General features: G+C 35.9%; 1 protein-coding gene across 4 annotated transcripts in view; it reads left to right on the forward strand.

The window, feature by feature from the left end:
• Positions 1-26,398, forward strand: part of CCSER1 (coiled-coil serine rich protein 1) — a 926,333-nt gene that overhangs the window by 523,249 nt on the left and 376,686 nt on the right. The gene's annotated exons all lie outside the window — the stretch shown is intronic.

Raw genomic sequence — 26,398 nt, forward strand, 5'->3', positions numbered from 1 at the left:
GCACTCATTGAGTAGTTAAACTTTCATTAGCTGGTTGAATTTTCATTGATGACTCTAGGTCATAATTAATTAATTGTGTGTTCTTTACAAATTAATGGTAGAAATAAAAAATTAACATATGGAATCATTCCTCCAAACACTGCATTTTTAAAATATTTAAGTAAATACTCTAAGTATGATTAGCAGAATTCTTCAGTTTGGGAGTCTGTATACATTACAAATATGACGTCATCTTCTTGTTTTGCTATTTAAGATTAGATGTTTCTCTTTAAGCCAAAGCTTGTAAATCAGCTATTTTATATGTGTACCAGAGATTTTTGGATTTCTTTAGGATTATTGTAAATAAAGGGACTCCTTAAGATCATGGGAAAGAAAAAAAAAAACTTGGAAAGTTGGGATGATACACTTATGTGCAATGGTTTCAGTTTAGTTTAAAGACAGGTGAACATATTTGGGGGGGTTATGATGATTTGTATTTTATCATAACTTTGTCATTGTTTTTCATATGAAGACAAAATCTTATTCAACTTCATATTGCTTACATCTAGTACAGTGACTGATGTGGATTTCCGTATACTCAATATTTGCTCTATTGTTAAAATGAAAATAATAGAAGGTTATAAATTCCATCGTGGGTCTTTAGTTTTCTAATTATAGGTGCTTTGTGGCTTAATGATAGACAATAATAATTGTTAAAGGCTCATTTATGTCAGAGAATTGTTAAATACTAAATAGAATTCTGATTATATCATTTATTGAGAAATATTTTATCGTTCTACAACAAAAGGAGAAAATAATACTAATGTTTCAAAGTTTAGTATTCCTTAATATTCCATCTTATGGTAGATGGGACAAAATTTAAAGAAAAATCATATTTTTAAAAAGTTTTTAACTGAATTCTCACAGCATCTCTAGAAACCATTTTCTCTTTTTAATATGCTGATAATGACTACCCTCCTTGAAAATTAATGTATTTTTTAACAGGGTTAAAAGGAAACGTCAGATATATTCCAAAATCTGCTGACATAAAGCTAATATAAATATAATTATTTTAGTTAGTTTCTCTGACTTGTTCTAAGAGATCAATATTTTTCCCGTGTTAATGTGTAAATATGCAGTTAAAACTTCCAAGTGCTTATAATATATAATATTGGCTTTTGCTAACCAATATAGTTATAGTACCTCTTAATTTACTTCTTCTGTGATAGGAATATTATTTATATTTTTTCAAAACAATTTTAACAGATATAGAAACATCCACTAGTATTTAGAAGTATCTAAAATTAAGGTTACAAATTATACAACTCCTGCATTTGCTTCTTTTATTTTTAGTTTATAAATTGTTGTCATATAAATGATTAATAGAATTCTTATTTATCCTTATATAAACACAAAATATACAGAAACTATTTTGAGATGTACCTTAGCAGTATAGTACATTTTAATTGCAAAAAAATTTGTTGAAAACAAAAAAACACGGAAGACATTGAGTTTTCCGATGATACCCTGAAAAATCTTGCAATTTTAATTCATTTATGTCCGAAACTTTATTTAAATTTTTGATATTTGACCAACACGGTTAACTAGAAAAAAAATTGATTATCTTTTTTTTTTTACTCCCCAAGAATAAAATAAGATCAATCACCTTTGATACTTTAGTTGTATTTTCTAAGACAGTGATTTCAGCACCCAATTCCGTAACCATCTGCCCTAATATTAGACAAGGAAGGCTTTTGAAAGATAAGCTTTGGTGGCCGGTTGAGAGACTTAATTATACCTTTTCTTCTGGGAAATAATTAGGTTAATGAAAGTATTCCATCCTTTTCTTGGTCTATTTTGGAAGCACTCATATAACAGTTGGCGGAAAATATCCTGTTTTGGCTCAAGTGTTTATCCAAGTAAATGCTTTCCTTTAAAGGTTATCTTCAGAATGACATTCAGATTAAATTTATTTTAACCATACCATTTGACATAATGACAAATGGTATGTAATATATTTTTTAAATCCCTAATAATTACCTTCCCACTAATATCTCTACCTATATTATTGACTTGAATGTTAGATGAGAAATTGGCTATCAATAGGAATGTACCACAGTGGGATCTATTAAATTTAAGGTAGTAGAAAACTGGTAGTATCCTGGAGACTTACCCAAGGGGTCAAGAGAGGTATGTTAAGCTCTGGAGATACAAGAATCAAAGATGACAATTAAATTTTGTTTGGCACCAGATGCTTCTTTTCCATAATAAGACTATTTTTTGGCACTACTAGTACTGGAGTACATACTTCAATTTAATTTTTAAACAAAACCAGATCAGCTCTTAAAAATAGCCCAAGCCCTGTATGCTTACTCACGACTCTATTCCCTTACAGAACAGTTCACCTTGTGCTAAATTTCTTACCCTTACCATTTAAAACCCATTGCCATAGTGTTTTGTTTGGTTTAGTCTTTCAAAAATGAGGACAGTTCTCACAAAAATCCATCTAGTCTTCTCTTAATAAATTGCAAGATCTAGGAAACTGCCTTTCTTTCAGATAGAACTGACTGATCAGAGATAAGTAGGGTTTCTCCATCTGGACAGGGTACATGGATACCAGTTCACCACAGTCACCATTCCCTGTTCACACCTGGCAGTGAAAGCTTTTGAGTGAACCCCTTCATATAAAAAGATGTATAATTCACAATCCTCCACCTATACCACAGGTAATAAACTCACAGATTTCCCAGTCAGACTCTTGTTACTGAGAAGTTTCTAGGAGTCCAGGTTTTTATAATTATGCAGACTATTGTTATGGACATATATTTGGAAACAAAGGACAAAATTTTTAATAGAGTTCAATTTTTTAATAGAGTTTTCAGCATTCCATAAAATATATACATATGTGGTCTGACACATATGCCACTACATTATTATGGAAAGGCCAAGGGATAACTAATTTCACATGGGTGGAAACAATATTTTATTAAACAGCCATAATAGAATCATAATAGTGCAAGTTAATTGATCTAAGTGAGACTTTGATATAAGGAAAAAGGGAGTAGACTGCTTAACTGTTAATTAAAAGTTTTATGTTTTTCTGTAGAATAACCAAGTTGACATTGTTAATTTTGATGTGCCCATTCTACCCTATTCTACCTGTTCCCTCTGCCATTCTCCCTGATTTCCTTCATCTGCCTTGTCTCTTCCTTTGTGGCCTCAGTCAGATGTACCACACCAAAAATGCTTTGGGGCCATCAAATATTACTGTTCTTTAGTAGGATGACGCTTTTAATTTATTTGTGTATACACAGGTATTACAGCCTCCATCCATTCCTGGAACTAACATTCTTGAAGCTAAAGCTGGCTCATTGTTCCTGACCCCTCCGTTAATAGTACACTTGATTATGGGCCATGTTCTTTTTGCCAACCACATTCATCACATATTTTTAAATTTATTTGTTCTTCAATGAAGCCTGATGGCTAGATCTTAATCCCTTTTCCTCCAGAAAGCATCTTTTTTGATTGCATAAGTTAGACACAGGTATTATCCTACCTTATTCTTTATCCTTATCCTGTGATAAAGCCAACAGGAAAGAAACAAATTCAATTTGCCTTTTCTTTAGACATTGTTTCAAAAGTGCACCAAGACTGTCCTCCATGCACCAATCTTCAGTCAAAGTCTGAAAATAAAAATCACCCATTGCCTTCGTGACCCCATTGACTGCTGCTTCTCTCTGTTAGTGGGTTCCTGGCATGTGTAAGGTGCTTGGGTATCCAGTGCCTAGAATGCACAGTGGAGCCACCCTCCCTGAAGTCCAGCCATCTTCCCCAGGAGCTGACACAGAGTGGTGCTGGGCTCTTTCCTGGGTCTCCTCTCCTATGGAATTCCAAGGTTCTCTGACTACTTTTCTTCATCTCCCTTATTTAAGCAAGGGACACAGAGGAAGAAATAGAGAAATACATGAAGGTCTCAAAAATTTTATCCTGCTAGCCAATGTGGGGATGTTATGATCCACTTGACCATAGAGCCTAAACTCAGGACTTAGTAACATGTAGTAACACACATAGTTTGCTCTCAATTATATAAAATAAATACTGAGTAGGGAAAAAAAACCCAGAAAATATACAGTTATCTACAATCAACCATTTAGATGGACTATAAATTTTTTTCCTATAGTTTCTATAATGACCACTTATTTCTATTTTAAGAACAATATATTTTTTTAAGAAAGCAGAAAAGAGAGTTGGGAACATTAGAGGCAGTGTAGCCTAGTTAAGAGACTTCCTAGGATCAAATCCCAGTTCTGCCACTTTCTATTTTTATAACTGTGAGCCAGTTACTTTGTGTCTCAATTTCTCCATCTGTAAAATGGGAACAATAGCAATTGCTTCTTCATTGTGTTCTTATAAGGTTAAACAAGTTATTAAATAGAAAGTGCTTAGAATAGCACATAGCAAACAGTATATGTTTTAACCAATCTTTTTTTTTACAGAGATATCCGTTAAAGCAAGAAAGTTCTATATATTAGAAATAACATGAAACAGAAATATTTCCACTCAACTCCTTGTACTTCATTTCTAAATGTGAGAGTAGAAATATAAAGTCTTTACTTTGATGAAGAATAATGTTTAATATTCATTCCTAGAAGGCATGCTACTTATTTTATACCCTCGAGTATTCAGATGAGCTCATATATCAGTTTCCTCTCATGAAAAATGATTAATGGAAATGTTTATCAATTATGAGGGAGAAGAAGTTAATATAATGCATTTGTCTTAAGGGGAAACTGGTAAATATACATAAAACATTACTTGGAAAAAAGGAATACATAATAATTTGTGTAATCATAGGATGTATGGTATCTTTTTATCAGGAACACACCACAGTATATTTTTCTTTAATTCCCCAAACCTCCTCCTGTGCATTAACCTGGTAACTTTCTAAATACAATCTCCACTGAAGGAACGTTATTTAATCACATTAGATTCTGGGAAAAACCTCATTGTGAACAAAGCACTATTGATATTTTACTCTTTATATAACATCAATATACTAAGTAGTGTCAGTTTATTTGGTCTAAAAACACCATAGTGGAAAAGAACACATTTGGAGGCTCTGAGGGAGTGGAGTCAGATAGTGGTGTGACCTCATAACATCATCTGTTGCATATCCTGCATTGGTTGAGATTTTTTTGTGTGTTTATTGTTGTTTTTCATTTACTGAATTTAATGGTCTCTTTTTATTATTGGAATTCACTTTTTGGTTGTCCCAGAAAGAGCCCAAAATGGTATATTCTGCATTTTTGGTTAGTTTTTGACTAGGCCATCTATTCATTCATTCATCTGTTGATGACTCAATTTATAAAATACCTACCACGTGCTTGATAATGTTCTAGACACTGGTGCTTCAATGTAAACAGCACAGACTGAATTCCTGCTTTCATGGTATTTGGGTTCTAGTGAGGAGTGATACACAGCAAAAGAATAAATATATAGCATGTCAGGTAGGGATGATAAATGCTATAATGAAAAATAAAGCAGGATTTGGAAGATAGGAAGTGACTTTAAAGTATGTTGCTGTTTCAAAAAGGATGGTCAAAGAAGGTTACTCTGATTAGGAGATGGTTTAGCAGAGACTAAAATGAAAAACAAGAGAAAGCCACTCATCTCTCTATGGGAAGAGGCTTGAAGACAAGTGCAAAAGCCGTGAGGCAGGGAAACATTTGACCTTTTTAGGATCGGCAAGAGTGACATTGTGGCTGGAGCAGAGTGAATGAGTGTGCAGGTAATAAAAGATCAAGTCAGAGAGAAACCAGATCATGAAGGGCCTTGTAGACCGTGTTAAAGACTTGGAATCTTACATTGCCTGAGATGGGAAACCACTGGAGTGTTTTGGGAAAAAAGAATGACATAATCAGACTTTATTTCAAAACTGTTACTCTGATTTCCGTGTAGACGTAGGCAGCAAAAGGACATGGTAGAAGAAGGAAGGCAAAGCTCCTATAGGTAAGAGATGGCGTGGTAAATGTTGACAGGCTAATAAACACTGGTGGGATTTTAGATACATTTTGAGTGTGAGTCATCAGGATTTGTTAATAGATTGTATGTGGGATATCAACAAAGAGCAATATCAAAGATTATCCCTGATTCTAAGGTTCTCTATATTTTCCTATTTTTACCTCTTTTGCTATCTTTCTGATGTTGCAAATAAATAGGTATCATGATGTAGCGATTAACAGAGTCTTCTCTGTGCATGCACACCCTGGGGTCTCTTCCTCTTTTCATAAGGACACCAGTCATAGTGGATTAGAGCCCTCACCCCCCATCCCACCGCCACCGTGGCCTCATTTTAACATCTCTTTAAAGACCTTGTATCCAAATACGGTTACATTCTGAGGTCCTGGGGGTTGAAACTCCGACCTGCAAATTTTGAGGGGACAAAATTCAGCCCATAACAGACAGACTCAAGACTGCTATGTTAATTCTTTCCTGAACACAAGGCCAACCTTGACTCAAGGAAAGGAGAAATAAATTGCACCTCTTGATGGGGAATGACAAGGATTTGGAGCAATTTTTAATCTACCATATAAATATGTGATATTCCTTTATTGATCCAGTTTTCAGTGCTATTAAATTCTCAGTGATGTGTGAGGGAGTTTGGATTTGAGGGAATGAAATAGGAAATGAGAGATTTCCTTAAATGTTTACACATATGCATCTGTGCACTTATTTGAGTATATTTTCCAATGCTATTTTAATTTCCATTAAATTTGGAAACTTCAGTTAAATGTCACCATATTTGAATTAACTTATAGTCCTTAAAACCTTGTGGTTGAGAATATCAAAGAATCATGGCTATAAAAATATTTTACTAAAGCCTTGATTATAAACACTGAGAGGAAAATTGAAATAACAACTACCAAACAATACTTTCTATATTATGTCTATATAGTATTATTTTATGTTAACATTTTTCCTTCTGGTTTTGTCAAGATAAATTTTGAATAAACACTGTATCTATTATTTAACTTTTGCAGACAGCATCACTGATGTATTATGAATATTCACTGGAAAGAAAAATAATAATTGTATATCCTGATAAATCAAGTAAAATTATTTTAAAATAAATGAAAATTACTTTTACATAAATTAAAGCCAAAACAAATTTTAATTTTTCTTAAAAGGTATGCAGTATCTCTCAGACATAGCAGACCTCAAGGGGAAAAAAAAATAATGGAAATAATAAGCAAATACTTTCATGTCGCTTGCTAGCTTTATATTGCTGTCAAATCCTTCTCACACACTATCCAAATGGTTTCAGTAAGGCATGTCCAAGATATAGAACTTGTCAACATTAATACATGCTAAAAATAATGGCATACACCCTCCCACCCCATCCACAGGTCACACATTCATTTTCTTCCTTACATGTAAATCTCATTGAATTTCTTCATCTTTGCATAGGTTGCTGCCTTAGATTTCTCCTAACTTTTTTGAGTTCTCCATGTGGTAATGAGAGAAAACTTTGATGGTATAAAGCTTTATTTTAGCATACTTTCAGAGCATTGGGCCATACTCTGCTTACTGTGGTCACAAAGTCCCTTTGACATATTTAGTGGACAAGATTTACTCAGCATCTGTTAGAGATGACCTTGGAAAACCGAATTCAGGGATCCACTGTTTATATCATTGAGTTAAAAAGAGCTCCAGGGCTTCCCTGGTGGCGCAGTGGTTGGGAGTCCGCCTGCCGATGCAGGGGACACGGGTTCGTGCCCCGGTCCGGGAAGATCCCACATGCCGCGGAGCGGCTGGGCCCGTGAGCCATGGCCGCTGAGCCTGCGCGTCCGGAGCCTGTGCTCCGCAACGGGAGAGGCCACAACAGTGAGAGGCCTGCGTATGGCAAAAAAAAAAAAAACAAAGAGCTCCAGAAAACTACAAGATACATAGATTTGGGTGGTATTTCATAATTGGCAAAAGTGAGGATTTTCTAGGAAAAGCTTGAATTTAGAATACAGGTACAGAACATTGGAGGAAAGAATTCAGGTACACAATGTGAAAAGGTCTGGGGTAGTTTGTACATAAAAGACAGGATATTGAATTACTGCTAGCCAAATTCTAAAGCCAATAAAAGCCTTGAAATTTGGGGAAATAAAAACAACTTTATGTGTTTCTTGAAAGAAAATGAATTTTAAGAAACTGAGTCATTATGACCTCAACTTTGGTTTGGGGACCCACTTAAGAGTGGATTGACATCACTGAAATACATGTTCTGTCTGCCAACAAGATGCCAGGACAGTTTTATTTGGAAACAGTTGATGTCAGCAGTGTGCTCTGTTCCTCAATACCTGTTGCTCCCGAGTGTCTAGAAAACCTTGATGTGAGATAATAGCGGATGTGGCAGTCATTGCTCTGCACACCAATATTAACAAGATTTCTTTTAACATTTAATGAAGACGTCAGGTATTGGAATTGGCTTGGGATTAACACTATATTTAAGATAATATCATTATTAATGATAATTTAAGCAGCTGATCTCATGTTTAGTACATCCAGTGTTTATTTTTTATCTTAACATTACCATTTCATACACATTCTGGATCATATACACTTATTCTTTGTTGTTTTAAAATATAAGCTCTTGCATCACTTCAGGATTTACCTTATAAGTGTGAAGTATACTGTAACACATTTTTTTTTAAATAAGAAATTAATAATCAAGGTAAAATTCCAAGGCTGTGATTCATTATTAACATGACCATTTGAGATGGACCATGAATATGAGAAGCTGTCAGAGGTGGACTCAGCATGAGTTTAGTTTATCTGGCAATGACTTCCATCTGTTCTATCTTGGAATCATTTACTTAAATAACAAATGAATTTTGGAAGCTGAATCATATCAGCGGTAAAATAAAATGTGCGAGGAATTAAGTACAGTTAATTCTGCCATACATCAAATAATTTAGAAATGATTGTATTTACTTTGCTAACTACACAAGGTTAAAGAATATTAGACCTAAAGTGTTTTATTAAGACATTGGACATCCTTTGTTTTAATTATACTATATGGGGGTATTAAATGGCCATGCTGACAGATGCAATACAGTGAGTAAAACAAGCAAATATTCTGTTCTGAGGTTTTTTGTATCACAGATTTAACATTTCTTCTGTGCAGTTTTCAAAGCACCCATAAATAATTTGTCAGAGGTTCTAATACCTGTAGTAACTCTGCTGGGCAAAATTGGCATATGGATGACGCAAATTAAAAGTTGGATAGTCATTATGAATAATCAGAAAATTCTATTTACCCTTGTCTACAGTAAAAGATATTCTTAATAGTTTAGGGAAGTGTATGAACATCACTTTATTTATTTTTGTTGTTATTCACTTATTTTATTTTATTTTTAATTTATTTTTTATTAGAGTATAGTTGCTTTACAATGTTGTGTTAGTTTCTGCTGTACAACAAAGTGAACCAGTTATACATATATATTGAATACACATATCCCCTCTTTTTTAGATTTCCTTCCCATTTAGGTCACCACAGAGCATTGAGGGGAGTTCCCTGTGCTACACAGTAGGTTCTCATTAGTTATCTATTTTATACACAGTAGTTATATTTGTCAATCCCAATGTCCCAATTCATCCCACCTTCCCTTTCCCCCTTGGTAACCATACATCTGTTCTCTATGTCTGTGACTCTATTTCTGCTTTGCAAACAAGTTCATCTGTATCATATTTCTAGATTCCACATATAAGCAATATTTTACTGTATTTGTTTTTCTCTTTCTGACTCACTTCACTCTGTTTGACAGTCCATCCACATCTCTGCAAATTGCACAGTTTTGTCCCTTTTTATGGCTGAGTAATATTCCATTGTATACATGTGCCACACCTTCTTTATCCATTCATCTGCCGATGGGCATTTAGGTCTCTTCCATGTCCTGGGTATTGTAAATAGTGCTGCAATGAGCATTGGGGTGCATGCATCCTTTCGAATTATGGTTTTCTCAGGGTATATGCCCAGGAGTGGGATTGCTGGGTCATATGGTAGCTCTGTTTTTAGTTTCTTAAGGAATTTCTATACTGTTCTCCATAGTGGCTGTATCAATTTACATTCCCACCAACAGTGCAAGAGGGTTCCCTTTTCTACACATCCTCTCCAGCATTTATTGTTTGTAGATTTTTTGATGATGGCTATTCTGACCGGTGTGAGGTGATACCTCATTGTAGTTTTGATTTGCATTTCTCTAATCATTAGTGATGTTGAGCATCTTTTCTTGTGTTTTACTTTAAAATGAATTCCAAAAGAGATCAGGAAGGGTGCAATGTGCTTTTGCAAATACTTAACTTTCTTCCTCTTGGATAGTGACTTATTTCTAGTGCAAGAAATTAGAAGGTAACCAATTGCCAGATGGATATTAGCCTCTAATCAGCAGCTTAATAGCAATAATTTTGAAGATAGATGTAATTTGAATATTCTGAGTAATTATTGATGTCAGATTTTCAGCTAAGGAAATGCTCTGTTTTCTTTTAAGCTTTTGCATTATATTATCAGCAGTCAGCTTCTGTCTGTACTGGGACTTGCCCTTTTTCTCAGGTAATCTCTTTTACTCTAGCAAATCTGATAAGAAACTCTTATCTCAGGAGATGTGACAAGCACTGAAAATGTTGGCTAAACCTGTTATATTAGAATCTGATTCATGTATTTCTTATTAAGAATAAAAATTCAAGTTCTTTTCTTCTTTCCCACATAACATCTGTGAAACAATTTATGTTCTTCCTCACCAAGGGAAAAGAAAATCCCTTCTTATATATAAATATATACAGGAATCTGTTTCAACAACCTTTATTCCTTACAGACTCCACACAGGCAAACTTCTTTTTCCATGTCTCCAAGCTTTTTCCTTCCTTCTGTCTCCTTGGAGACCAAAGTTGACCTAGTACAGAGAACCAGACCTATCACCTTCTGACTCACCCTCTCCCCAAAGGCACTGAAAAGCCTTGAGGAAATTCATACACCGAGTTAAAACTCTCAATGGAAAACAAAAATGTGATTCATTATAATCAAGTCAGAAAATAAACTTGTCCTCCATTGTCTATGTAATGCCAAACACCTGTGCTATCTTAGACTAGTCACTAGACTTAATGATGTGTGTGTTCATCCAAGTTGCTTATTTTGACCATAAAAAACAAGAAGAATAAAAATTCATTTAAAGTAGTTAGGCCCTGCTTAACAAGAAAGTCTTTGGCAGCAGTATTTGAGCTGGAAGTTTTGAAAAAGCTGGGCTGAATTGTCAAAGCATAATTAAGGGTAGAAGAATTAAGCTCACTTTTCTCCCTTAAGTGTCTTTGCCAGACAATAGAAGCTGGCAAGAGAGCCAAGTAGGAAAATGGAGCCATGCCAGCTGCTACACCATGTTAAAGAGAGATGGGTCATAGTTTCTGGTAATAATGCCTACATGAATAAAACCGACAGTGGTCTGTCCTCTTGTTAACATTAGCTGTTCCTCTCCTCTTTCTTGTTCTTGCCTGTGGGCCTTACTCACTTAGTGATAATAGTTCTACTATTATCATTTCTCACCATTTCTGTTATTTTCTTGAATGTAGTGAGACATTCAGAACAATCAACAAACATTTATTGAGTTCCTACTATGTGTAAGACCTTATGTAAAGGTACTGGGGCAGAAATATTTTCTTCAGACTGTATAAAGCTACAGAATATCATAATGCTGGCTGTAGTTCAGCAGGGCCTGGAAAAATGTCAAGTATTTCAAAAGTTCAGAGATGCAGTTGAGGAAAGGGAAGTGTCGTGAGGCAAAGGAGAAGTAAGCGCCAAGGTCTCAAGCTAGACCACGAAGTTCTAGACATTATAAATATTCAGTTGCGTGTTGCCCACGTGGCAAGGAAGAATTTGTTTGTTGTGAAGGACTTCACATGCTTTATAGAGAACTTCGACTGCCTTCTACAAGCAGTGAGGTACAGGGAGCAAGCAAGAGTTGTGTCTTAGTCTGTTCAGGCTGATCTAAGAAAATATCGTAAACTAGGAAGCATATAAACAACAGAAATGTATTGATTTCTCACAGTTCGGGAGACTAGGAGTCCAGGATCAAAGCACGGGCAGATTCAGTGTCTGGTGAGGGCCCACTTCCTAGACACCTTCTTTTTGTCTTTTCGTTGTAGCCCTCACATGGCAAAAGTAGCAAGGGAGCTTTCTGAGGCCTTTTTTATAAGGGCACTCATCCCATTCCTGAGGGCTCTGACCTCATGGTTTAATCCCCTCCCAAAGGCCCTATGTCCTAATACTATCACCTCGGCATGTTAAGGTTTCAACATATAAAGGTTGGGGGACACACATATTCATACCATAGCAAGTTGAGCAAATTTTAAGATGCAAAATGAAGAAAATTTTATCATTCTTCTTGAGCTCGATTTCCACAGAATGGGATCTGAACTTCATTCAAAATTTGTCAATTCCTAGAAAATCAAATGGTACTAATAAAACACAAATGATAAGAAATAGGAAGGATTTTCATGTTATCCACTGTTGTTGATTGCCTTCGTCTGTACATGCAGATGCAGATCTGTTCATCAAATAGGATGAAGATTGTCTATATCTATATTAAAATAATAGTTTATAGGTAGTCTAGGCTTTCATAAGTATACACTAAAATATATTTATATTTACCTGATTGTTATATCTTTAAAAGTCGTCATTAGTGTATTAGTTTTATTTTGTTCCTGTAACAATTTACCACAAACTTGATGTCTTTAAACAATTCTCATTTTAGTTTCATATAGTTCTGAAAGTCAGAGGTCAGAATTAGGTCTCCCTAGACTGGAATCAAAGTGTTGGCAGGGCTGAGTTTTTTCTGGAGACTCTGGGAGATAATCCATTTACTTACTTTTTTGAGCTACAAGAGTTTGCCTGCATTTCCTTGCCTCTTTCCATCTTTAAAACAATGGCCTATTAAGCCTTTCTTATGATGCATCACTCTGATTCTGACTCTCTGTGTCTCCCTATGATATTTAAGGACCTTCATGATTTCACTAGGTCTACCAGATAACCCAGGAAAATCTCCCTATTTTAAAGTCAGGTGATTAGCTACCTTAATTTCACCTTCAGTCTTAATTCTCCTTTGCCATGGACATCATTGGAGGAAGAAAAGGGGCATTATTCTTCCTATCACAGTTAGTAATGACACATGTAAGATGTGGGTCTTATTCCTGACACAGGAATCTTTGTTCATAATCGCCGGGTTGATTATTTAAGTAATTAGAATGCACATTACTCTTCTTTTTCTGTCAATTGTTAATTGGTTATTACATTAATACAGAGTAAGGAATATCCACTGTGCTGAATTATAAAAGCTATTTCCTTTATCTTCAGTTTTCTGTCTGGCAAACTTCTAATCCTCACTTAATGTCCAATTAAATGCCACCCCCTCTGTGAAACTTCGTCCCCAAAGTCTCCACAATACTTTAATTTCACTTCTAATATAGAAGTATAAAATTATATTATAAATATATTTACAGTCTTCCCCAATAGATGCCGATTTTCATAAATACAGAAATATTTTATATTCTTTATATTCCCTATTTCAGTGTCTAGTATAGAACTAGTATATAATATACTAATAGTAGATGAAAGAATGAATTGTATGAATTAATGGTGAAAAAAGCTCACTTAAGGCCTCGTTTCTTTTCTAGTGTTTTATCATATTAAAATTGAAATACTCATTTTATTACATTAGCCATTGATAACCTGATATATGTAACAGAGCCTATCAAGCTATACAAGTAGCCTGCCAAATTTTCTGTAGCTTATCCCTCTTCTTCCCTACAACTCTATAAACATAGCTGGACCAATCCTGGATACAAATTATCTGTATGAGACTAACTTGGTGCTAGGGAATTCAGTACTTAATTGCTCTTGTTATTTGTCAGTATCTCATCTTGTGGTCTGAAAGTCTGGCTTCTGCTTTAGCAGGTATTTATGTGATAACCATTGCCTAAGAGATAACTGCATTCCTGCCAACAGCTGTTTGGATTTACAAATATTACCTTTCCTAAGATTATTCTATAGCCAAATGCTATATACATTTCAAGTTTCTCTAAATTGGAAATCCTGAAAGCTATCTACTTCTTTTGAGTATTAATCCTCAGTACACATGATTATTGTCTCATTTTACAGATAAGGAAATTGAAGCTTAGAGCAGTTAAGAACCTGACTAGAGGTCACAGTGCTGGTAAATGACTCAGCTGGAATTCCAACTCAGGTTTCTAAAATTCTGAAGACTGTAGCTTGAACTACTATACCACAGAAAGTCTACAGTGTTTTTATTTTAATCATGATTCTGACTGATCATTGGTTTTATATAACTGAAGGGGATAAACACAAATAGAGGCAGAGATAGAAGAAGAGACAGAAGAAGAGAAAATAAGAGAAGTGAAGAGAGGAAAAGAAAAGAAAAGGGAATGAAAGGAAAGAAAAGAAAAAAAAGAGAAAAAAAGAAATAATAAACATCCCTCCTTTCCTCAGGCTTGACATTTATTGAGATCATAATTCTACTAAGATTATGTATTTCTTTTACTAACAGGCCTAATAAATTTAAGCCATCTTTGCAATCCTGGAATAAAAGCCACCTGGAATATTGGTCAGTTTTCATAGATCCAAAGAATATAATTTGCTTTAGCTAGTTGAAATGGAAGTGATTTTATTATAGGATATTTGACAGTTTAAAGAATTTCTTGGAAGGTCATCAAACTGGGCTTGGATACGTAGGGACAAAATGCCAGGAGAGATTCCTGCCTGGAAGGGATAATCTATGCTGTCAGGTTGAGAGCAATAAAGGGAAAAAGGATGAGGATATGGGGTTTTCAGCATTTTTTTTTAACATCTTTATTGGAGTATAATTGCTTTACATTGTTGTGTTAGTTGCTGCTGTATAACAAAGTTAATCAGCTATACATATACATATACCCCATATCCCCTCCCTCTTGCATCTCCCTCCCACCCTCCCTATTCCACCCTTCTAGGTGGTCACAAAGCACCAAGCTGATCTCCCTGTGCTATGTGGCTGCTTCCCACTAGCTAGCTGTTTTACATTTGGTAGTGTATATATGTCAATGTCACTCTCTCAGTTTGTCCCAGCTTACCCTTCCCCCTCCCCGTGTCCTCAAGTCCAATCTCTACATCTGTGCTTTTATTCCTGTCCTGCCCTTAGGTTCTTCAGAACCTTTTTTTTTTTTTTTTTTTTAGATTCCATATATATGTGGTAGCATATTTGTTTTTCTCTTTCTGACTTACTTCACTCTGTATGACAGACTCTGGGTCCATCCACCTCACTACAAATAAATCAATTTTGTTTCTTTTTATGGCTGAGTAATATTCCATTGTATATATGTGCCACATCTTCTTTATCCATTCATCTGTTGATGGACACTTACGTTGCTTCCATGTCCTGGCTATTGTAAATAGAGCTGCAATGAACATTTTGGTACATGACTCTTTTTGAATTCTGGTTTTCTCAGGGTATATGCCCAGTAGTGGGATTGCTGGGTTGTATGGTAGTTCTATTTTTAGTTTTTTAAGTAACCTCCATACTGTTCTCCATAGTGGATGTATCAATTTACATTCCCACCAACAGTGCAAGAGGGTTCTCTTTTCTACACACCCTCTCAGGCATTTACTGTTTGTAGATTTTTTGATGGTGGCCATTCTGACCAGTGTGAGATGATATCTCATTGTACTTTTGATTTGCATTTCTCTAATGATTAGTGATGTTGAGCATCCTTTCATATGTTTGTTGTCAATCTGTATATCTTCTTAAGAGAAATGTCTATTTAGGTCTTCTGCCCATTTTTTGATTGGGTTGTTTGCTTTTTTGATATTGAACAGCAAGTGCTGCTTGTATATTTTGGAGATAAATCGTTTGTCAGTTACTTTGTTTGCAAATATTTTCTCCCATTCTGAGGGTTGTCTTTTCATCTTGTTTATAGTTTCCTTTGCTGTGCAAAAGCTTTTAAGTTTCATTAGGTCCATATTTGTTTATTTTTGTTTTTATTTCCATTTCTCTAGAAGGTGGGTCAAAAGGATCTTGCTGTGAGTTATGTCAGAGGGTTCTGCCTATGTTTTCCTCTAAGAGTTTGATAGTGTCTGGCCTTACATTTAGGTCTTTAATCCATTTTGAGTTTATTTTTGTGTATGGTGTTAGGGAGTGTTCTAATTTCATTCTTTTACATGTAGCTATCCAGTTTTTCCAGCACCACTTATTGAAGAATCTGTCTTTTCTCCATTTTATATTTTTGCCTCATTTATCAAAGATAAGGTGACCATATGTGCGTGGGTTTATCTCTAGGCTTTCTATCCTGTTTTGTTGATCTACATTTCTGTTTTTGTGCCAGTACCATACTGTCTTGATTACTGTAGCTTTGTAGTATAGTCTGAAGTAAGGCAGCCTGATTCTTCCAGCTCCGTTTTTCTTTCTCAAGATTGCTTTGGCCATTCAGGGGTCTTTTGTTTTTCCATACAAATTGTGAAATTTTTTGTTCTAGTTCTGTGAAAAATGCCAGTGGTAGTTTCATAGGGATTGCATTGAATCTGTAGATTGCTTTGGGTAGTAGAGTCATTTTCACAATGTTGATTCTTCCAATCTAAGAACATGGTATATCTCTCCATCTGTTTCTATCATCTTTAATTTTTTTCATCAGTGTCTTATAGTTTTCTGTGTACAGGTCTTTTGTCTCCCTAGGTAGGTTTATTCCTAGGTATTTTATTCTTTTTGTTGTAATGGTAAATGGGTGTGCTTCCTTAATTTCCCTTTCAGATTTTTCTTCATTAGTGTGTAGAAATGCAAGAGATTTCTGTGCATTAATTTTGTATCCTGCTACTTTACCAACTTCATTTATTAGCTCTAGTAGTTTTCTGGTAACATTTTTAGGATTTTCTATGTATAGTATCATGTCATCTGCAAACAGTGATAGTTCTACTTCTTCTTTTCCAATTTACATTCCTTTTATTTCTTTTTCTTCTCTGATTGCCATGGCTAAAACTTCCAAAACTATATTGAATAATAGTGGCGAGAGTGGGCAACCTTGTCTTATTCCTGATCTTAGAGGAAATGGTTTCAGTTTTTCACTTTTGAAAACGATATTGGCTGTGGGTTTGTCATATATGGCCTTTATTTTGTTGAGGTAAGTTCCCTCTCTGCCTACTTTCTAGAGGGTGTTTATCATAAATGGGTGTTGAATTTTGTTGAAAGCTTTCTCTGCATCTATTGAGATGATCATATGGTTTTTCTCCTTCCGTTTGTTAATATGCTGTATCATGTTGATTGATTTGCGTATATTGAAGAATGCTTGCATTCCTGGGATAAACCCCACTTGATCATGGTGTATGATCCTCTTAATGTGCTGATGGATTCTTTTTGCTAATATTTTGTTGAGGATTTTTTTCATCTATATTCATCAGTGATATTTGCCTGTAATTTTCTTTTTTTGTAACATCTTTGTCTGGTTTTGGTATCATGGTGATGGTGGCCTCATAGAATGAGTTTGGGAGTGTTCCTCCCTCTGCTATGTTTTGGAAGAGTTTGAGAAGGATAGGTGTTAGCTCTTCTCTAAATGTTTGATAGAATTCGCCTGTGAAGCCACATGGTCCTGGGCTTTTGTTTGTTGGAAGGTTTTTAATTTCCTTTTCCATTATGGTGCTTGTGATTGGTCTGTTTATATTTTCTATTTCTTCCTGGTTCACTTGCGGAAGGTTGTGCTTTTCTAAGAATTTGTCCATTTCTTCCAGGTTGTCCATTTTATTGGCATATAGTTGCTTGTAGTAATCTCTCATGATCCTTTGTATTTCTGCAGTGTCAGTTGTTACTTCTCCTTTTTCATTTCTAATTCTGTTGATTTGAGTCTTCTCCATTTTTTTCTTGATGAGTCTGGCTAATGGTTTATCAATTTTGTTTATCTTCTCAAAGAACCAGCTTTTAGTTTTATTGTTCTTTGCTATCATTTCCTTCATTTCTTTTTCATTTATTTCTGATCTGATATTTATGATTTCTTTCCTTTTGCTAACTTTGGGGTATTTTTGTTCTTCTTTCTCTAATTGCTTTAGGTGTAATGTTAGGTTGTTTGAGATTTTTCTTGTTTCTTGAAGTAGGCTTGTATAGCTATAAACTTCCCTCTTAGAATGCTTTTGCTGCATAGGTTTTGGGTCATTATGATTTCATTGTCATTTGTTTCTAGGTATTTTTTATTTCGTTTTTGATTTCTTCAGTGATCTCTTGATTGTTTAATAGTGTATTGTTTAGCCTCCCTGTGTTAGTATTTTTCACAGATTTTTTCCTGTCATTGATATCTAGTGTCATAGTGTTGTGGTTTGAAAGGATACCTGATACGATTTCAGTTTTCTTAAATTAACCATGGCTTGATTTGTGACACAAGATATGGTTTATCCTGGAGAATGTTCCATGAGCACTTGAGAGGAAAATGTATTCTGTTGTTTTTGGATGGAATGTCCTATAAATATCAATTAGGTCCATTTTCTTTAATGTATCACTTAAAGCTTGTATTTCCTTATTTATTTTCATTTTGGATGATCTATCCATTGGTGAAAGTCGGGTGTTAAAGTCCCCTACTATGATTCTGTTACTGTCAATTTCCCCTTTTATGGCTGTTAGCATTTGCCTTATGTATTGAGGTGTTCCTACGTTGGGTGCATAAATATTTACAATTGTTATATCTTCTTCTTGGATTGATCCCTTGATCATTACATAATGTCCTTCTTTGTCTCTTGTAATAGTCTTTATTTTAAAGTCTGTTTTGTGTGATATGAGAATTGCTCCTCCAGCTTTCTTTTGATTTCCATTTGCATGGAATATCTTTTCCATCCCCTCACTTTCAGTCTGTATGTGTCTCTAGGTCTGAAGTGGGTCTCCTGTAGACGGCATATATACAGGCATTGTTTTTGTATCCATTCAGCCAGTCTATGTGTTTTGGTTGGAGTATTTAATCCATTTACCTTTAAGGTGCTTATTGATATGTATGTTCCTATTACCATTTTCTTAATTGTTTTGGGTTTGTTTATGTAGGTCTTTTCCTTCTCTTGTGTTTCCTGCCTAGAGAAGTTCCTTTAGCATTTGTTTTAGAGCTGGTTTGGTGGTGCTCAATTTCCTTAGCTTTTGCTTGTCTGTAAAGTTTTTAATTTCTCCCACAAATCTGAATAAGATCCTTGCTGGCTAGAGTAATCTTGGTTGTAGGTTTTTCCTTTTCAGCACTTTAATTATGTCCTGGCACTCCCTTCTGGCTTGCAGAATTTCTGCTAAAGGATCAGCGGTTATGGGGATTCCCTTGTATGTTATTTATTGCTTTTCCCTTTCTGCTTTTTTTTTTTTTTTTTTTTTTTTTTGCGGTATGTGGGCCTCTCACTGTTGCGGCCTCTCCCGCTGCGGAGCGCAGGCTCCAGACGCGCAGGCTCAGCGGCCATGGCTCTCGGGCCCAGCCGCTCCGCGGCATGTGGGATCCTCCCGGACCAGGGCATGAACCCGTGTCCCCTGCGTTGGCAGGCAGACTCCCAACCACTGCGCCACCAGGGAAGCCCTCCCTTTCTGCTTTTAATATTTTTTCTTTGCATTTAATTTTTGATAGTTTGATTAATATGTGTCTTGGTATGTTTCTCCTTGATTTATCCTGTATGGGACTCTCTGTGCTTCCTGGATTTGAATGACTATTTCCTTTCCCATATTAGGGAAGTTTTCAACTATAATCTCTTCAAATGTTTTCTCAGTTCCTTTCTTTTTCTCCTCTTCTTCTGGGACCCCTATAATTTGAATGTTGGTATGTTTAATGTTGTCCCAGAGGTCTCTGAGACTGTCCTCACTTCTTTTCATTCTTTTTTCTTTATTCTGCTCTGCAGTAGTTATTTCCACTATTTTATCTTCCAGGTCACTTAGCCATTCTTCAGCCTCAGTTATTCAGCTATTGATCCCTTCTAGAGAATTTTTAATTTCATTTATTGTGTTGTTCATCATTGTTTGCTCTTTAGTTCTTCTAGTTCCTTGTTAAACATTTCTTGTATATTCTCTAGTCTATTTCTAAGATTTTGGATCATCTTTACTATCATTACTCTGAATTATTTTTCAGGTAGACTGCCTATTTCCTCTTCATTTGTTTGTTCTGGTGCATTTTTATCTTGCTCCTTCATCTGCGGTGTGTTTCTCTGTCTTCTCATTTTGCTTAACTTACTATGTTTGGAGTCTCCTTTTCGCAGGCTGCAGGTTCCTACTTCCCATTGTTTTTTGTGTCTGCCCTCATTGGGTAAGGTTGGTTCAGTGGGTTGTGTAGGCTTCCTGGTGGAGGGGACTGGTGCCTGTATTCTGGTGGATGAGGCTGGATCTTGTCTTTCTGGTGGGCAGGTCCACGTCTGGTGGTGTATTTTGGGGTGTCTGTCACCTTATTATGATTTTAGGTAGCCTCTCTGCTAATGGGTGGTGTTGTGTTCTGTCTTGCTAGTTGTTTGGCATGGGGCGTCCAGCACTGGAGCTTGCTGATCATTGAGTGGAGCTGGGTCTTAACCTTGAGATGGGGATCTCTGGGAGAGCTCTCGTCAATTGATATTACGTGGGGGCTGGGAGGTCTCTGGTGTTCCAGTGTCCTGAACTCGGCTCTCCCACCTCAGAAGCTCAGGCCTGACACCTGGGCAGAACACCAAGACCCTGTCAGCCACATGGCTGGAGTGCCTTCAGAGTTGGAGAAGGTGGCCTGCAGTGGCTGTCCTTCGGCACTGCACATTAGAATCACCTACTTCTTCCTTGTTTTGCCCCAAAAGCTGTGTTCCACAGAGAAAAACAGTAGCCTTGAAAATAGTCACAGCTCTGAGATGGCTGTTTTTTTCCTTTGTGTTTAGTCGGGTTCCACTTGGTTACAGGGAGCTATGTGCAGAGGCCTCGCACCCAGCTCTTCCGACCAGATTTCATAGTGCAGAATGGCTACTGCCAGCCCCTCAGCTCAGCCGGGCATGTGCAGAAGTGGGGCCAAGGACACTGGGTTTTCAGGATTTAATATGTAGATTTTTTTTTTTTTTTGAAAGAATGAGAATTTGGGAATTGGTGGTCGGTGGTTGGTTTCAGGTATTTGTGGTTAGAGGGTATAAGGTTGTCTGAGAAGAGTAAGACACGGTGATGAAAATAATATTTATCTAGTCATCATAAATTTTTCTTTTCATTTTGAAATTCAATACATTATTTTATTTTTTTAAATCCTATTATTTTTACCTCCTGACCCCCTTCACCCATTTCTGCTACCCCTGGCCTCTGGCAACCATCAATCTGTTCTTTCATTGTTATGGTTTGCTTTTTTTTTTGATTCCGCATACAAGAGAGATCTTATGGTATTTGTCTCTCTCTGTCTGATTTATTTCATTTAGCATAATGCCCTGGAGGTTCATCGATGCTGTCACAAATGGCAAGATTTCATTCTTTTCTGTGGCTGAATAATATTGCTGTGTGTGTGTGTGTGTGTGTGTGTGTGTGTGTGCGTGCATGCATGTGTATATAAGTATAAAACACATTTTTTTATCCATATCCATCAATGGACACATAGTTTGTTCCATATATTGGCTATTATAAATAGTGTTGCAATGAACATGGAGGTACATATATCTTTTTGAGTTAGTGTTTTCTTTTTTTTCTCTTTTTTTGATAAATACCCAAAAGTGGAATTGTTGGATCGTATGGTAGGTCTATTTTTAATTTTTTGAGGATTCTTCATACTGTTCTCCACAGTGGCTGCACCAGCTTACTTTCCCACCAACAGTGCAAGAGGGCGTCCTTTTCTCTACATCCTCACCAACACTTGTTATTTCTTGCCTTTTTGATAATAGCCATTCTAACAGATGTGAAGTGATATCCCATTATTGTTTTGATTTGCATTTCCCTGATGATTAATGATGTTGAGCATCTTTTTATGTACCTGTTGACCATCTGTATACCTTCTTTGGAAAAAATCCCTATTCATTTTAACTTAATCTACCTCTTTTCAATAAGTACTCCCTTCCCCACTTTTGCCTGATGTTTCTTTAATTTATATATATATATAAATATATAATATATACAGTAATATATATTTTTATATATATATACTTTTTTTTTTCCTGAAGAGAATGAACTTCTATCTTCTGCTAGGGAAGGGAGGAGAAGTTGCCTGGCTGCATGGAATATTGTCAACCAATCCTCTGGTTGTCAGCTCCATTTTTATTCCCACTTTCATAGGTACATAGCTTTGCTATGATCCCACAGTAAAAGTAGGGTTGTTTGGGGATTGGGGATACACTACTGGCTCAGGTTTCAGGTATCATGTGTCTGTCTGCTTTCCAGTTTTCTTTTCCACCTGGTGTCTACTCTCAAAGTGCTTAGATTTTACAATGGACTCTTTATCTTTAAATATACCTTTTTTTCCCCTAATTTCTGTTTTTTAAAATAGTATATATATGCATTTATATAATGTAGGGTTTTAATATTTATTTTTAAAGAACTTTGAGGAATAAATCTATTGTCTAATAGATTGTCTAATTCTGTGTCAACCTGGTTAAAACCAGGCTGAATACTCTAGACATGGTTATAAAATATAATAAACAATACACATTCAATTTTATATGCATATCAGTAAAGAGTAAGAGCCAATATCTACTTAGTTTGACAGGACCAAATATGGCAGTTAGCATTATGAATTTTGTCTTAACTTTTTTCTTTCCTTGTCACACAGACTATATTTATTAAGTGTTTAAGAATAAAGCCAGTTAAAGAATTTGGAATTGTCTCTTCTTTGAAATATGTCTTACTAAAGCAATTGTCTATTAGGAAAGCATCGAACTTCATGAATAATCATTTCTATATTATGGGAAATACGCTGGAAGTAACTTGTTTTAAGTCTACTTAATTTAGTGCATGGAAAGATTTGATAAAGCTTCAGTGAAGTTCTGCAAAAACTGGTGCATAAACTCAGACGTGTGTATAGCAAGATTCATATGTTGTTCAAAATTGTCTCTAAGAAGTGAGTATAAAGTTCACAATAAAAAATGAGACAAATTTCCGTAAGTCACATGGTGTAATGTCACTATTTGCAGTCTTATAAGTTAGTTTTAAAGCTTAGTCACAAATACAGAATGAGATTTATTAAAGTACACAAAATTCTGTTCTTCGGTGTATTCATGTTGTATAATTAGGTTATTAGCTACATAATTTAATACATTTTTGTGTGGTAAAAACAGTTTAACTGTTAGCAGCTGCCTCTAAAATAGCTTTACACTTATTCAGATTTAAACTATCTAGTGACTTGAGTAAGTAATTATAATTTTGTTGTAACACGATGTAACATATGGTGTTTACATTCTTCTCAAGAGCTCCTTGAGGGGAGGAAAAAAATACAGAAGCATCAATATAAATAGTGATTTAGGGAACCAATATATACAAAGATTAATGGTAGCTAATAAGATATTAAATAGTTGTTAAAGTATTTGAGTTTGTCTTATTGGATTATTGAGTTATGAGATTGTATTTTCAGTTGTTTGCTAGGTGCTAGCATCTTTACATAACATATTCATTTTGAGTAATCTGCTTTCTAAATTGAGGTTTATGGGTCTTTTGTTTGTTTGTTTTTTGTTTTTGCCGTACGCGGGCCTCTCACTGTTGTGGCCTCTCCCGTTGCGGAGCACAGGCTCCGGACGCGCAGGCTCAGCGGCCATGGCTCACGGGCCCAGCCGCTCCGCGGCACATGGGATCTTCCCGGACCGGGGCACGAACCCGTGTCCCCTGCATTGGCAGGTGGACTCTCAACCACTGCGCCACCAGGGAAGCCCGATGTTTAGGGTTTTTTAACTTTATCACAGAATTCATTTCAAGCAGTGTATCCCTCCTTCTGAATAACAAAGCATTATTTTATGTCTGTTTATATTTTAGACTTCAACATGTAAGAGACAGATAACCCAGTATTTTTTCAATTAAAAAGGATAGACATGACATTTCTTTTAAGATAATGTTAAAAGTTATAAACACAGTCAAAATTCTAGTATATTCAGGTTTCGTTTTAAAATAGACCATATTCCAAATATTTGCTCAAAAGTTATCTGTTTTGAGTGTTGCTCCTGCTAAACTGTAAAGCCTCTTTAGAGCTATGGCTTATCTAAAAAATAACTATAGTACAAGCTTTAATTTCTCGAGCACTTCCAATGGGTTAAACAGGCTTTAAGGTGTTTTACATGTATTTTTCTCAGGAAAAACTCTGTAAATTAGGCATCTTTAACCTTATTTTCTATATGAAGAAACTGAAACTAGAGTCTTTTTTAATATCCCCAGTATATCTCTAGTAAATGGCAGAGCCAGAATGATTTTAAAACCCATTGTTTAAAGTACTATGCTATGCTATCAATTGTACTAGACACAGTTGTCTTAATTCTGTGTCATCTGTATTAATTGAATGAAGACAGGGACTAGATCAGAGCACCTTTTATGACCACTCAAAGGATGTTTTGACTAGATAGATAATTCAGTATCACAGAGGAGCATATTATCATGATTGCTATTAACAAAACAATGATAATAAATACTTTAAAATAAATCTTATAGCATATAGTTCTTTTTCATCTGCAGTTAACTCCTCTGTTTCTGTGGAATAATTCATCAGACAGTTTACCCTGGGATTTAAGAAACATACCGTCTTCTGAACTCACAGGAGAGGAGACTCTTTCCTCTCCAACCTTATCTAGATTCCTTCTAGGGGGTTAGATAAATGTGGGCCTAAAGTATTGTGTTAATCTACGTTTGGATCCGCATAGGTAATATTTACATTTTTTAAAAATATGATACTCTAATTTGTAGTGATTCATTTTTTTAAATACTAGGGGCAGTTTTTATCCTGGGAAGTGAAAGTTCTGAAACCTAATCTCAAGTGATATTAGCCAATTTGTAAATATTGTATAGTCCTGGATCCCAGTCCCCTCCTTGCAGTCTTTTCTCTTCTCTGGCTGCACTCATTCCCTGGTTGATTTCATACCATCTACGGCCTGATGCCTCACAACTATTTTAACTCCATCCCAGACTTACCTGAGTTTCAGACTCATATATATAAATGCCTACTCAGTAGCTCCACTAGTATATCTATTAGGAATCTCCAAATTGATAAAACCATTCAAAAATTTTGATTCTTATGCCATTATACCCACCTCACCGTCCTCAATCTATTTCTCTCTGGGTCTACATATCTCCTTCACAATTTCAATAAATGATTTTGTTAACTCCTTCATTGTTCTGGCCAAAGGAAAATAAAAGAAAAAAATTTCATCTTTGACTCTATTCTTTCATTTCTTCGTACACCCATTCCATCCATCAGCAAGTGAGCTCTGCCTTGAATATATATGAGTATATTCCAAGTCTCTCCATTTCTTCCACTTATGCTACCATCATCATCCTCATCATCTCTCACCCAGGGTGTGGCATGGTTTCTTACTGGCCTTCCTGTTTCTACACTTGTCTCCTCTATAATCCATTTTTCACAAGGAGCCGGAGTTTTCTTTATAAAAGACAAGTTGTATTGTGTCATTCCCCTGCTTAAAACACTTGAAGCATCCCATCAAACACAAGGTTAAAGTGAAATTAGTTGCCAAGGGCTGTAGTGCTGTATCTTCTAGCCCATGGCAGCTTTTCCACTCTCATCTCTGATTTCTCTTGTATGTCTTTTCTCGCTTTGGCCATGCTGACCTCATGTTGTTTCTTACACATAGCAAATTCTCTCATTCCTCAGGACAGTTGTACTAACTTTTCTTTTGTCTCCATTCTTCATTCTCCAGATTATCATATGACTCATTCCATCATTCCATTTAAGAATCTGTGCTGTGTCACAGATATTTGCCTGTGTCACAGCTCATCAGAAAAGACTACTCCAACTACCCTGCCTAAAATAACTGTCGTATTCCAGCTCCTTCTCCTGATTTATTTTACTTCGTGACATTTATTATTTTTCACAGTACAAAAACCCTTGTCACCTGACATGAAATTTTATGTATGTATTTAAAACTAGTTTTGCTCAGTAGAGTCGAAAGTCAGCATGGGCACAGACTTATTCACCATTGTGTTCCCAGCTCATACAACAGTGACTGGCACAGAATACCTTTTTTTTTTTTTTTCGTGGTACACGGGCCTCTCACTGTTGTGGCCTCTCTGGAGCACAGGCTCCGGAGGCGCAGGCTCAGCGGCCATGGCTCACGGGCCCAGCTGCCCCGCGGCATGTGGGATCTTCCCGGACTGGGGCACGAACCTGTGTCCCCTGCATTGGAAGGCGGACTCTCAACCACTGCGCCACCAGGGAAGCCCCCAGAATACCTATTTAATAAATATTTGTTAAATGAAAAAGCGATTATGTCATGTTG

Source organism: Delphinus delphis, chromosome 5 (genome assembly GCF_949987515.2).
Source record: "Delphinus delphis chromosome 5, mDelDel1.2, whole genome shotgun sequence".
NCBI classification, from domain to species: Eukaryota; Metazoa; Chordata; class Mammalia; order Artiodactyla; family Delphinidae; genus Delphinus; species Delphinus delphis.